Below are 11,525 nucleotides of genomic sequence, written 5' to 3'. Positions count from 1 at the left end.
ATGACTTTCTCTGTAACTTCCTACAAATGTTTAGAGCACTAGGCAAGGGTGTCTGCTTTCGCCTTTATTATTTAATCTAGCACTGGACCCGCTAATACACACCCTTGAGAATTGGTCATCGTTACATGGGGCTCTTATAGCTTTAAGCCTTTGCAGATGACCTACTGATATTTATATCAAACCAGGAGATTAGCTTGGTTCCCCTATTTGAAAAATGAAAACAATTTGATCATATTTATGGATTCATAATAAATTTTGCCAAGTCTACAGCATTGGCCCGAGGCAGTGGCGTATCTATAATGGGTGCAGTGTGTGCGGTGCACACGGGCCCCTGGGTCCAGAGGGGGCCCACACCGCACACACTGCACCCCTTTCATTTATACTTACCTTTCTGGTGTCCATCGGCGTCTCCGCATGTGGGCCCTCTCCTCCTCCATAGCCAGCAGCGCAGTTAGTACTCTGAGCACTAGAGAGACTCTGGCACTGTGACAAAGTCTAAAGCACTTGTGCAGGTTTCTGGAAAAATGGCCACCCCGCCATTTTCCCAGACACCTGCGCAAGCGCTGTTGTCTCTGGCACTGTGCCAGAGTCTCCCTATCGCTCAGAGCACTAACTGCGCTGCCTGCTGCTGCGGAGGAGGGGCCCCACACACGGAGACTGCACACGGGTCCCCTCCTCCGTAGATATGCCCCTGGCCCTAGGTAACGGGCCTTTCAGGCCTACAGGAAACCTGGGAGGGTGGCAGTGATCAGCATATAGTATACCTTACCTGGATATACAATTACCCAAAAATATACTCCCTGAACATCACCACTATACTAAGTACATTTTATGTGGGAATAGACAGTTGGCAACATTTTAAACTTTTGTATATTTACCACACTGTTGTATTCATTGCAAGCTCTTTAGATTCTTTTCACTTTAACAGATGATAAAAAAGGTTCACATTCTGAATTCTTATTTGGAACAATAGATAAAAATATTTAAATTTGAAAATTCTTCAATATACTAGGGAAGAAGGGGGGATTAATGCACAATTTATAATTGTGCAGTACTCTGCAGATACATTAAGGATTGGATTTTGTGTAGAGACCTTTTAACTGGTTTGGATTTGTTTTTTTGTTTATACATGTCTAAGTATGACATCCTGCTGCCTTTGCTTGATAACTCACTCCTGATATCAGTGTGGTCCACACTCTATATGATACAAATTTACCAGCCATAATTTCTATTCATTACATCTTCCCTGATGGGTAATAATAACTTTCAGAACAGAGCTGCTGCACATGGATTTTGAATGTGAGAGTCTCAGGGTCTCCGCACAGTCAGGTACCTTGCCAATACCTCACTCAAACGTCCCCTAATGTTTGCGCAAGCACACACACAGTATGACTTCCTTCAGACTTGTGACCTTCTTACAAGCACAACACTATAGCAGTAAAGTATATCTCCCACGGATTGGGATAATCATTTGGAATGCCGCATTTCTGTCTGCTGGAAATTCATGTAGCGCTATAGCTCTTTTTTTTTCGTATATTGAGAATTCCTTACTTTACGGGAACATTCAGTATGGGCATTACTAAGTGGCAGACACACTTTCCAGATCTAATGGAGGCAGATATTCCCTCCGAACAGTCTGTGCTACTACCTATAGAGAGCTTTGTTCAATAGACTGCTTGATAGAGATTACCTCTCCCCTAATCTTTGTCACCTTATTGGTATCACAAATTCTTGAGCTTTGACAGATCTGGGTTAGTTTGTGTCTTTGAGGATGACGCTTGGGATTCAGTGGTTGAAGCTTTATGCAGAAATCTGGGCAGATGTATGTAAGTTTCGCGCATGAGGTAATACAATACTGGAAAGCAAGTTAGACAGATACTGGAATTTGGAACTGGTACTCGCTATGGGATAGGTAAACAAGGATAGGCACATAGGCCAAACTGGAAGCGATGATCTTTTATTATATCAGACAGAACTTGGAATCACTTGAGCCTGACTGGATCCAGTGAACCGACTGGAAGCGGTGAGCTTGGAAACAGAACTTGGAGACACTTGAGCCGGACCAGATCTGGTGAACGGGACTGTAACTGGAGAACTTAGAGGCAGAACTTAGAGACACTTGAACCAGACTGGATCCGGTGAACAGGACTGGAACCAGTGTACTTGGAGACAGACTTTGGACAGACATAGTATACACTGAGAACTGATTCTGGAGTTATAGTGCTAATCTCTGGAATCACTGAATGGCAGATTCTGGCCAAAGAGTGTGTTGTTTAGTGAGCAGATGCAGTGCAGCTCAGTGGCGGATCTAGACATTGCCTTTAGGGGGGCAGTGTAAGAAATAATACTATCAACTCACTCATTGCTCCTCCCACTTACAGTCCTTCCCCTCCCATTTATGGTCAATATATATCACATAGTGCCCCCCAAACATTATCTGCCACACAGTGCCCCCACACACATTATATGCCACACAGTGTCCCCCAACTTCTCTGTGGACTGAAGGGCACACGGGCAGTCACTGATCCAGCGAGCTGCTCGGTATTACCAGGCTGCACAGACCAGCTCCCTGTTGCCCATCACCTTTCCTCACTGCTGCCCACAGACATGCTGGAGGGAGCAATGCATCATGGGAGTTGTTGTTTATCTTTTACTGCTCAGAGCATGAGCAGTAAAAATAAAAATAAAGAACAAACTCCATGCACCCCTCCTCCTGCTCTGGCCAGCCGGGGGTGACAGCTGACTGTCTCAGCTGCCTTACTGAGTGTGGCCTGCGTGGCCAGATCCCGGCCAGTGCCCGCTGCTCCACTGACCTCCGCTGCTTGCAAGAGCAGCTAAGTGGGAGAGGCTGGAGTTGTGTGCTATATTGGGGGGCATTTCCCTGATCGCCCCCTGTAAATCCACATGGCAAAGCTGGAAACTGGAGCTATTTATAGTGGTGGTCGGAAACCTGTGATACTCCAGTGCCGGTATTAAGCACACAGGGCTCAGTGACTTGGAGAAGCATGCAGGTATATAGCAAAGTTCAGGAAACCTACTAAGTTAGGTTGCACTAGTTCCCTCTGCAGGAATGATATTGATACAGCCCATGGGATTCGTGGTGGGCTGCATGCACACCAGTGAACAGGTGAGGGCTGATCTACTAAACTCCGGGTCCTGACAAGCATGTCCGACTGTAGTGTCATTAAGAGAAGAAAGAAGAGAAAGGATCTGTCTTCGGAGCACTAGAATATTTAACTTTTAATTGTTACTGTATATATAAAATAGATGACACATTATACTCTGATGTGGCCTGCAAATAAGGTAGTATGCGAAATATAAAACTCACAAATAACAAATATGTGTGAATACGACAACACTGTGAACTATAGACAAAAAATAAAAATTACAATAAACATAAATAGGTTAAAACTGAGCGTCTGTTTATTGTCTGTCCTAACTGCGTCTCTGTCTTAATGTAAGTAACAGTTGCTTGATATTAAGTTACAATCTCTATTGTATTGATACAATTGAGTTGAAGCTGTTACTTAGGTGCTTCTAAAAAGCATTTGGCATTATGCCCAGACTCCTTGGATTAAGGATACAATTGTGTGTCTTAAAAATGTAATGCAATAATCCCGTGTGTTGCACAGTATATTGTGGTCAGTTCACACAGCCACCCTCCAGCGGATAGGTTTTATATCTGTTTTATTTAATTTTAAGTATACCAATCCGTGATGTCTTTATAGTTATCGATCACTGTAATTTAATGTATACTATCTTCTTGAGCACAGTATCCTATATTTAATGTCTCACTTTTAGTGTCAAATACTATCACTAGATATTAGATGTATATTAATTAATTCCACTGTTGTATATTATATGATGCCTGCTTGAGCACAGCAGCCAGTATCTGACCTCTCACTTATAGTGTCAGGTTTCTAATATTGGCAGATATAATGACCATCCATCTCTCACATATAGTGTCAGACGTACTGGACTTATATCAAAGGATCCTATAATTACTTCCCAACATCGCACCAGTGTTCAATATTAGATGTATATTAGCTGAACCTCTCACTTATAGTGTCAGGTTACTAGTATCAACTGTTCAATACATGATGATTCAACCTCTCACTTTTAGTGTCAGGTTAATGGTATATTTGGGAAATGATCCTGTAATGCCTCGTTTTTACAGGGTCAGATATGTTGTTAGTTCACCTTTCACTGCTGGTGTCCGGTGTCTGACTCTGCCATATATGTTGTTCAAATGAACATTTCTGCAGTTGTAATTACAAAAAATATAAAAAATATATATGGTTATGTGCTCATAAGCATCTATATAATATATGAATATCCGAGCTTTTGATACTGGCTCAATGGATAATACTTCTATCCAAGAGAACTTAATATTGATTTAAATGTATGCGCTGTTTCATAGGTGCATAAACAGTGTGAAATACTAGATGTTAGTTATTAGTCTATAGACATTACTGCGACACATAGGATACAATTGAGAATTATTTATTAGGCACGATATACCAATTTCTGGTATCCTGTTATTGGTTGGTCATAAGGTTACTGTGTACAAATGAGCCTATGTCTATTATGGAAACTATCTGATTCAGTTCCCTACCAGTTGACCCATAGCTCTATGGGGTCTATTCATGCTGCAGAGAAAAGCCCTGTTTTGCGGTAAACAGGGCTTTTCTCTGCTTAGCGCAATTCACAGAGCGGGTTACCGTGGAGAAGGCCCTGACTTCCCCAGCGGCACCCCCGCTCTGTGGCTGAATCGCATCACCATACGTTTGTATGGTGACTGCAATTCATGTAGGAACGGAAAGCCCAGCTTTCCGTTACCCTTTGCAAAACCTCATCGCCATCTCAGACAGGCGATGGGGAGGCTTGTACAGGAGAAGAGCAGTGAAGACGTCCGTCTCCTGCCTTCTCCCCGCCCCCTTCTATGACAATCAGAGGAGCCCAGGGCATATGCATGTGCATATGCCGGGTCACCTCCTCCTTGCTGCCCTTGCCCGCCGCTGGAGGTCTCATTTCCCCGGCGCATGTGCAGATGACACCTGGAGGCAGGAGGGGGACACTGCGCATGTGCAGAAGATCCCAGCCGCGGTATGAAGAGAGAAGATTGGGGAAGCCGGGATCGCAGAACAGCCGGATACCGCATCGCATCAGGGAACAGGTAAGTATTAATGAATTGCTTTAAACATCTGAAAAAAAAACCCTGAAATAAGAATGCGATGTTTAGTGATAAGTTAAACATAAACATCGCATTCTTACATGAATAGACCCCTATATGTATATAATATCCGTGGACAGTCTAATAGGAATACCAGCATATGTGTGCTAACATTACTGAATCCCTATTCGGGATCTAGTTGTATGTTCCTCGATCAGATAGTCAATCAAATAGTGGAAGACCATCCTGTGTACGGGTTCCCTGTAATCACATTAATGTGGACCCGCATATGGACGCGCCTTCATTAATAAAAGAAAATACCAAGGAGCAGTGTTGTAGTCAAATGGTATACGGTACATGTATATGACGAGTGTCTATATTAGAACCGATTGCGTCCTTTGTCCTAAATGTCCTGTTTATTCAATATTATGTCATCTGTTCCAAACATCCGTATTCAGTTAATTTGAACACTTATAAGCAATGTGTTGAATTTCCTCTCTTAGAACTGATACAGACACTGAGACCGTCTCATGCACGGGTTCCTTATAATCACACCAATGTGGACCCACGTGTAGACGCGCCTTCGCTAGTGGTCCCTTTATTGGGTGTTTAAAGGAACCCTGCTATAATCAAATTGTGCAGAGCAGGTGTGTATGTAAATCGTCTATATTAAATCCGTGTATACATTACACTAAATTGCCTGCAATGGATCTCATACAGACATTTACAGAGGTACGTGGATGCAAATGATCTTGAGACCCTGGTCTAATGCAGCTGATTAACAATCAGATATTCCGAGATGGCATGCCACGGAGATTATATATGTTATAACTACTGTGTAGTGTATACAGATCTCTTCACAGACGACACTTTCTCTAAACTGTGATCCCGTCAAACGGTAACACTTGTCATTGCCCTTTCAAATTAGTAAGCACAATATGTTAATACATTTTGAATAAATGAGACAGACAGAACAGGCACGTAGGACGCTCAGGTCCTACGTACGTTTCGCATTTGCTTCATCAGGGTAACCTGAAGCAGTTCCTGGAGTATCCTTTTATTCAGCCCGCTACCAATCAATTAGTCTTGCAGGAGATTCAAAATTAATTGCTGTCCATTGGAATCCAACATCTTCATAGATACAAACATTTCCAGTATCACCCAGAGTTGAACAAAAACATGTTTGACATATATTTATCTCTCTAGCTAGCTTCCAAATGGAGAAACTTTCTAATATATATTGAGATATTCTTTACCGATACGTGTTAATGGAGAAGTCTATCTTTAACAGGGAGTATTCATCAAATTGTAGATAAGGAGTAAATACGTGGTATAAGGATAAGGTATCTGTTAAGGCCAATATAGATGGGCCGATGCGGGAGAGATGTTGTTCAACACTGGGTGATATTGGAAATGTTTGTATCTATGAAGATGTTAGATTCCAACGGACCACGACAGCAATTAATTTTGAATCTCCTGCAAGACTAATTGATTGGTAGCGGGCTGAATAAAAGGATACTCCAGGAACTGCTTCGGGTTACCCTGATGAAGCAAATGCGAAATGTACGTAGGACCTGAGCGTCCTACGTGCCTGTTCTGTCTGTCTCATTTATTCAAAATGTATTAACATATTGGGCTTACTAATTTGAAAGGGCAATGATAAGTGTTACCGTTTGAAGGGACCATGGTTTAGAGAAAGTGTCGTCTGTTAAGAGATCTGTATATACTACACAGTAGTTATAACATATATAATCTCCATGGCATGCCAGCTCGGAATATCTGATTGTTAATCAGCTGCATTAGACCGGGGTCTCAAGATCATTTGCATCCACGTACCTCTGTAAATGTCTGTACGAGTTCCATTGCAGGCAATTTAGTGTAATGTATACGCGGATTTAATATAGACGATTTACATACACACCTCCTCTGCATAATTTGATTATAGCAGGGTTCCTTTACACACCAAGTAAAGGGACCACTAGTGATGGAGCGCCTACACGCGGGTCCACATTAGTGTGATTATAAGGAACCCGTGCATGAGACGGTCTCAGTGTCTGTATCAGTTCTAATAGAGGAAATTCACACATTGCTTTGTAAATGCTGATTTACATACAGGACTAAAAGCAACACTTTAAAAAGACATTTCATACACTTTAAATGAAGCCGCTGCAGCCGCTACACTTAATCCACAATCTACGTACTTATTACACCATTAGCGTACAGAGTCCCGTATTGTGTACGGACTTTGCGTACAAACGCAGCGCTGGCTGTACAAAGTACACACAGCGCGTACATACACACCCAAAGTTACACAGTGAACCCTTAACAGATATGCATGCGATAGTAATACACTTTAAACCTTAGCAGGGAAAGGAAAACACGACACCAGATTTGTATTTAAACTGCTGGGTTCTGACACCACATTATATTATTACTGAAAGGGGGTTACAGTCACAAAGCAATACAATACAAAAGAATAATGGCTACAGTCAATGGTACATACTTGTTTGAATTTCGCTGCGCTACCCAGTCTGGTCCTCGGTCATCTAGAAAGATAACTTTGTGAGTCTTGAGAGAGAGAGAGAGAGACCAGGCCTACATCTAGCTCCTTTTATACAATCTTCCAAAACTTAACACAATGGATACTGTAATCTCTTTGTCCATTGGACACAGGGATTGTCATTTACAGTACAGGAGAGGTCATAGGTTGGTTTGAATAGGTGGGCGATGTCTGTTCAAGATGCACTTGTGGGTGGTCTCCTCTGGGTTCCCGCTGCATATCTAATGTACAGTAAATACAGTTTATATCTATATTCTGCTCCTGCACATAACTATTTGCAGGAACGTGCGATCTTCTGAAAACCAACACCGGAATATTACCCTTAAAATACCCTACAGCTGGATACCAAACACCACCTTATAACCTTGTTCTGTCCCCTCCTATCCTGTAAAGGTGAATCCCTTTGTTCTGATACCATTTAAACTATTGTAACTTGCTGGTGTGATGCAGGGAGACTATGTGTACATTGTGCACTATTTGGATTAAATATGTAATGTGTTTTGGTAGCTTTTCAATGCGTCCACAAACCCTACCGTAAATACTCATACCACACGCTAATGCGCAGGACCGCGGGAGCGACCATACGCAAATTGCGAATATGCGCACGCACGGCAGAACAAGTACACGCACGGAGGCCATCTGTGTGTAGTTTGTACATGATGTGTGTACTGCAATATTTTTCGACTTCGACAGTCCACCCTTTGGCAGTCACCAATAACTGCCACTACCTAATCAATAAACAGAAAAATATCTATACAATATCTACAGAAGCTTGGATGGTCGAGGGAGAGTTGTAGGTGGGAAATGTATGACCTAGTGGAATGGTAAAAGCATGTATGTATGAATCCATGTCTGAGGGGCATGTATCATTGTGCCGTATATGTTCTACATCAGCTTCGAGGTATTGCGAAGAATACATTAAATCCTTCTCATCCCGTATTAAGGGTCTGTAAATGGGCCAACAAACACTACCAAGCTCTTTTCGGCTTCTTGTTCCAACAAATGGGGTGCACATTTAGTTGATGATACATGGATGGGGAAACATATGTGAGTGCTAGAACATGTGGATATCACCTGTTGACTATGTGTGCCATTAGCTGGAGGTTGCAGAGATGAAGATAAGACACATATATAAAAATACATTCACATAAACATTTTGGGTAGGGCTGATGTTTTTTCCGGATGGATGTATCTGGGCAGAGGGGGAGACAAAAGAAAAACGGGTGAAAGAAACAGGCCATGAAATTCATTTGCAATCCTTATCATTACACTGTCTCTATGGATGGGTCGTAAATTAAATCTGCTGCTATAACAGCGCCCTCGCTCCTTAGACTCATTAAATTTGTGCCGTGCTTGCGCCGCATTAGAATTTGAACACACCTAAATATCGAACCAATAATTATGACGACTCCCAGGATACAAAGGAGAAACTTCCCAACACTCATAATGACATTCTGAGCCTGCTCTACTAAACCTGAGAACCATTTGCGTGGGTTCAACCATGAGACCCAGCAGGTCAGTTCAGTACTCACAGTCGCTAAGGTGAGGTTGTGCTTCCTCCTGAACTCCCACTTCAACTGCAAGATATTGTCCATCTTTTGATCGATGATCTCCGTTGGGTCGTCAGTGCTGTTCTTAATATAAGTACAGCACTTCACACCATATTGAGTTGCCAGAGTAACACAGTACCCACCTGTCACGGCTGTGACATAATTAAGGACCATTCTGTGCTGAATCAGTTCCTTCTTGTAAGCTTCTAACTCCCTTCCCGTATACCTGAAGGTGTCGTCATACATCTCAGTGATATTATCTATCAAGTTCGCTAGCGCATGGATATACCTATAATATATAGTTCCTCTGGCAGCACGGGTAATGTCTAATGCAAGAAGGAACTGAATCCCGGTGGATGCGTGGATCAAATCAGAGGCTGCGTGCTCTGCCCTATCTATGAGGTGTCTCTTGATGATGTGTTCGTAGTGAGTATGAGTATAATGAGCCTGAGCACTGCGGTGAACATCTTCATCTTATCATGGGTTATGGTCATGACCTCTGGTAGTACTCTCCCAATATAACACAATCCCTCTGAGCTCGGGGCAAGCCACTTGTACGCCTTCCTCCCACATATGAAATAGGCATCATCTGGGAGAACATAGGGGACAAAATAGAACATCACCATATTACAAATTTTCCAAGTAAAGAAATCAGTCCATAGTTCTCCCATCTGCTCAGTACAAGTATTGGGCTGGATGATATGAGCTCAATACCCTGGCGATACTTTTCCAACCCACATGGTCTTGCTTCCACGAGTATACCTATACCGAAAATACCTCCCACTGTTGGCTATTTGGCGTACAAGTTCAAAGTCTATGGGTATCCTATCAGCTCTGTATGAAAAGGTCATTGTCTGGTTATTCAACGCCACTTCCCAATTTCCCGGTTTTCGGTAATTAGAAATATTAAAACACAATAAGGACCTGTCTACATGATACTGGTGGAGCTTCAAACTAGGGGGCCTAGAGATATTGAATTTCTTGTCCAACGGTCTCCCACCCCGCAATTCGAGTACCTCATCTATTGCTAAAGGGTATGGTACTAATCCTGATTTTCTCTGACCTTAAGGTACTTGTGAGCACACCCAGCATTCTATCTGGTTTAAGACCTTACCCACTAGTGAGTGGTAATCACTCAACGGATGGCGGTCCATGTTGATATTAAGGTTGGACTGACATCTCTGGATGCACCCATCCTCTACTATATTCTCACAATTCCTACAAATACAATATTCATCAGACAATAACCCCTCACAGTGCCTCCGAGCTCCCTGACTACCAGAGCGCTTACTGATGCCAGCCTTTACTAAGGTGATGTGCTGCTCCTGAGATCCTACAACTTCGTACTCGCCATCAGAACCCATTCCAGATCCCTGCTCGACCTCTCTGGGACCCTCACCAAAACAAACTGTCCTGATCAAAACCAGAATTACTAACAGGACCCTAAACGCAGTCTCTTGTGATAGATCCATTTCGTTAGGGGAAAGGAGAAAAATAAGAAGGAGAAAAAGAAAGGAAAATGCAGAGGGAGGTGAAAAAAGAAAAATGGTACGACAACCGTTCTAGATCTTGTTACTCTCTGTGCTCAGATGCCCTTCAACAGTCCTGCCACTCAACTTTCCCGGAACAGACACTCCAGTGATACGAGATTCTCTACACTCTGCTCTTTGTCACGAGTTCTCTTCGGGTCAGCGACCTTCTTGCAGTGGGACGAGTGGACCCAAGTCTCTCTTTTGGCGACCTTCAATGCTGTCGTGCTGGTTAACAAGACTTGGTATGGTCCTTCCCACCTGTCGATGAGGCAACCTGAGCGTAAGAAATTTCGAATCATCACATAATCCCCATGCTCAATGTCATGACAATTACTGTTCGGTAGGTCAGGGATCACCAGCTTTAAATTTCTTTGTTGATTTCTCAGCTGCTGGCTCATCCCAACCAAATATTTCACAGTCACTTCATTATTACATTTCAAATCATCCTGGGGGTCTATCATTACATGAGGTTGTCGACCAAAAATAATTTCAAAGGGTGATAAGTTAAGGGGAGACCTGGGCGTGGTTCTGATGCTGTACAACACTAGTGGCAAAGCTTCTGGCCACGACAATCCAGTTTCAGCCATTAATTTACTCAGCTTGTTCTTAATAGTGCTGTTCACTCTCTCTACCTTTGCACTCGCCTGTGGATGGTACGGAGTATGCAGTTTGCTATTAATTCCCATCAGTTTGCACATGACCTGAAAGAC

This window comes from Pseudophryne corroboree, chromosome 6 (assembly GCF_028390025.1).
Source record: "Pseudophryne corroboree isolate aPseCor3 chromosome 6, aPseCor3.hap2, whole genome shotgun sequence".
Taxonomy (NCBI): domain Eukaryota; kingdom Metazoa; phylum Chordata; class Amphibia; order Anura; family Myobatrachidae; genus Pseudophryne; species Pseudophryne corroboree.
This window is presented reverse-complemented; position numbering follows the sequence as displayed.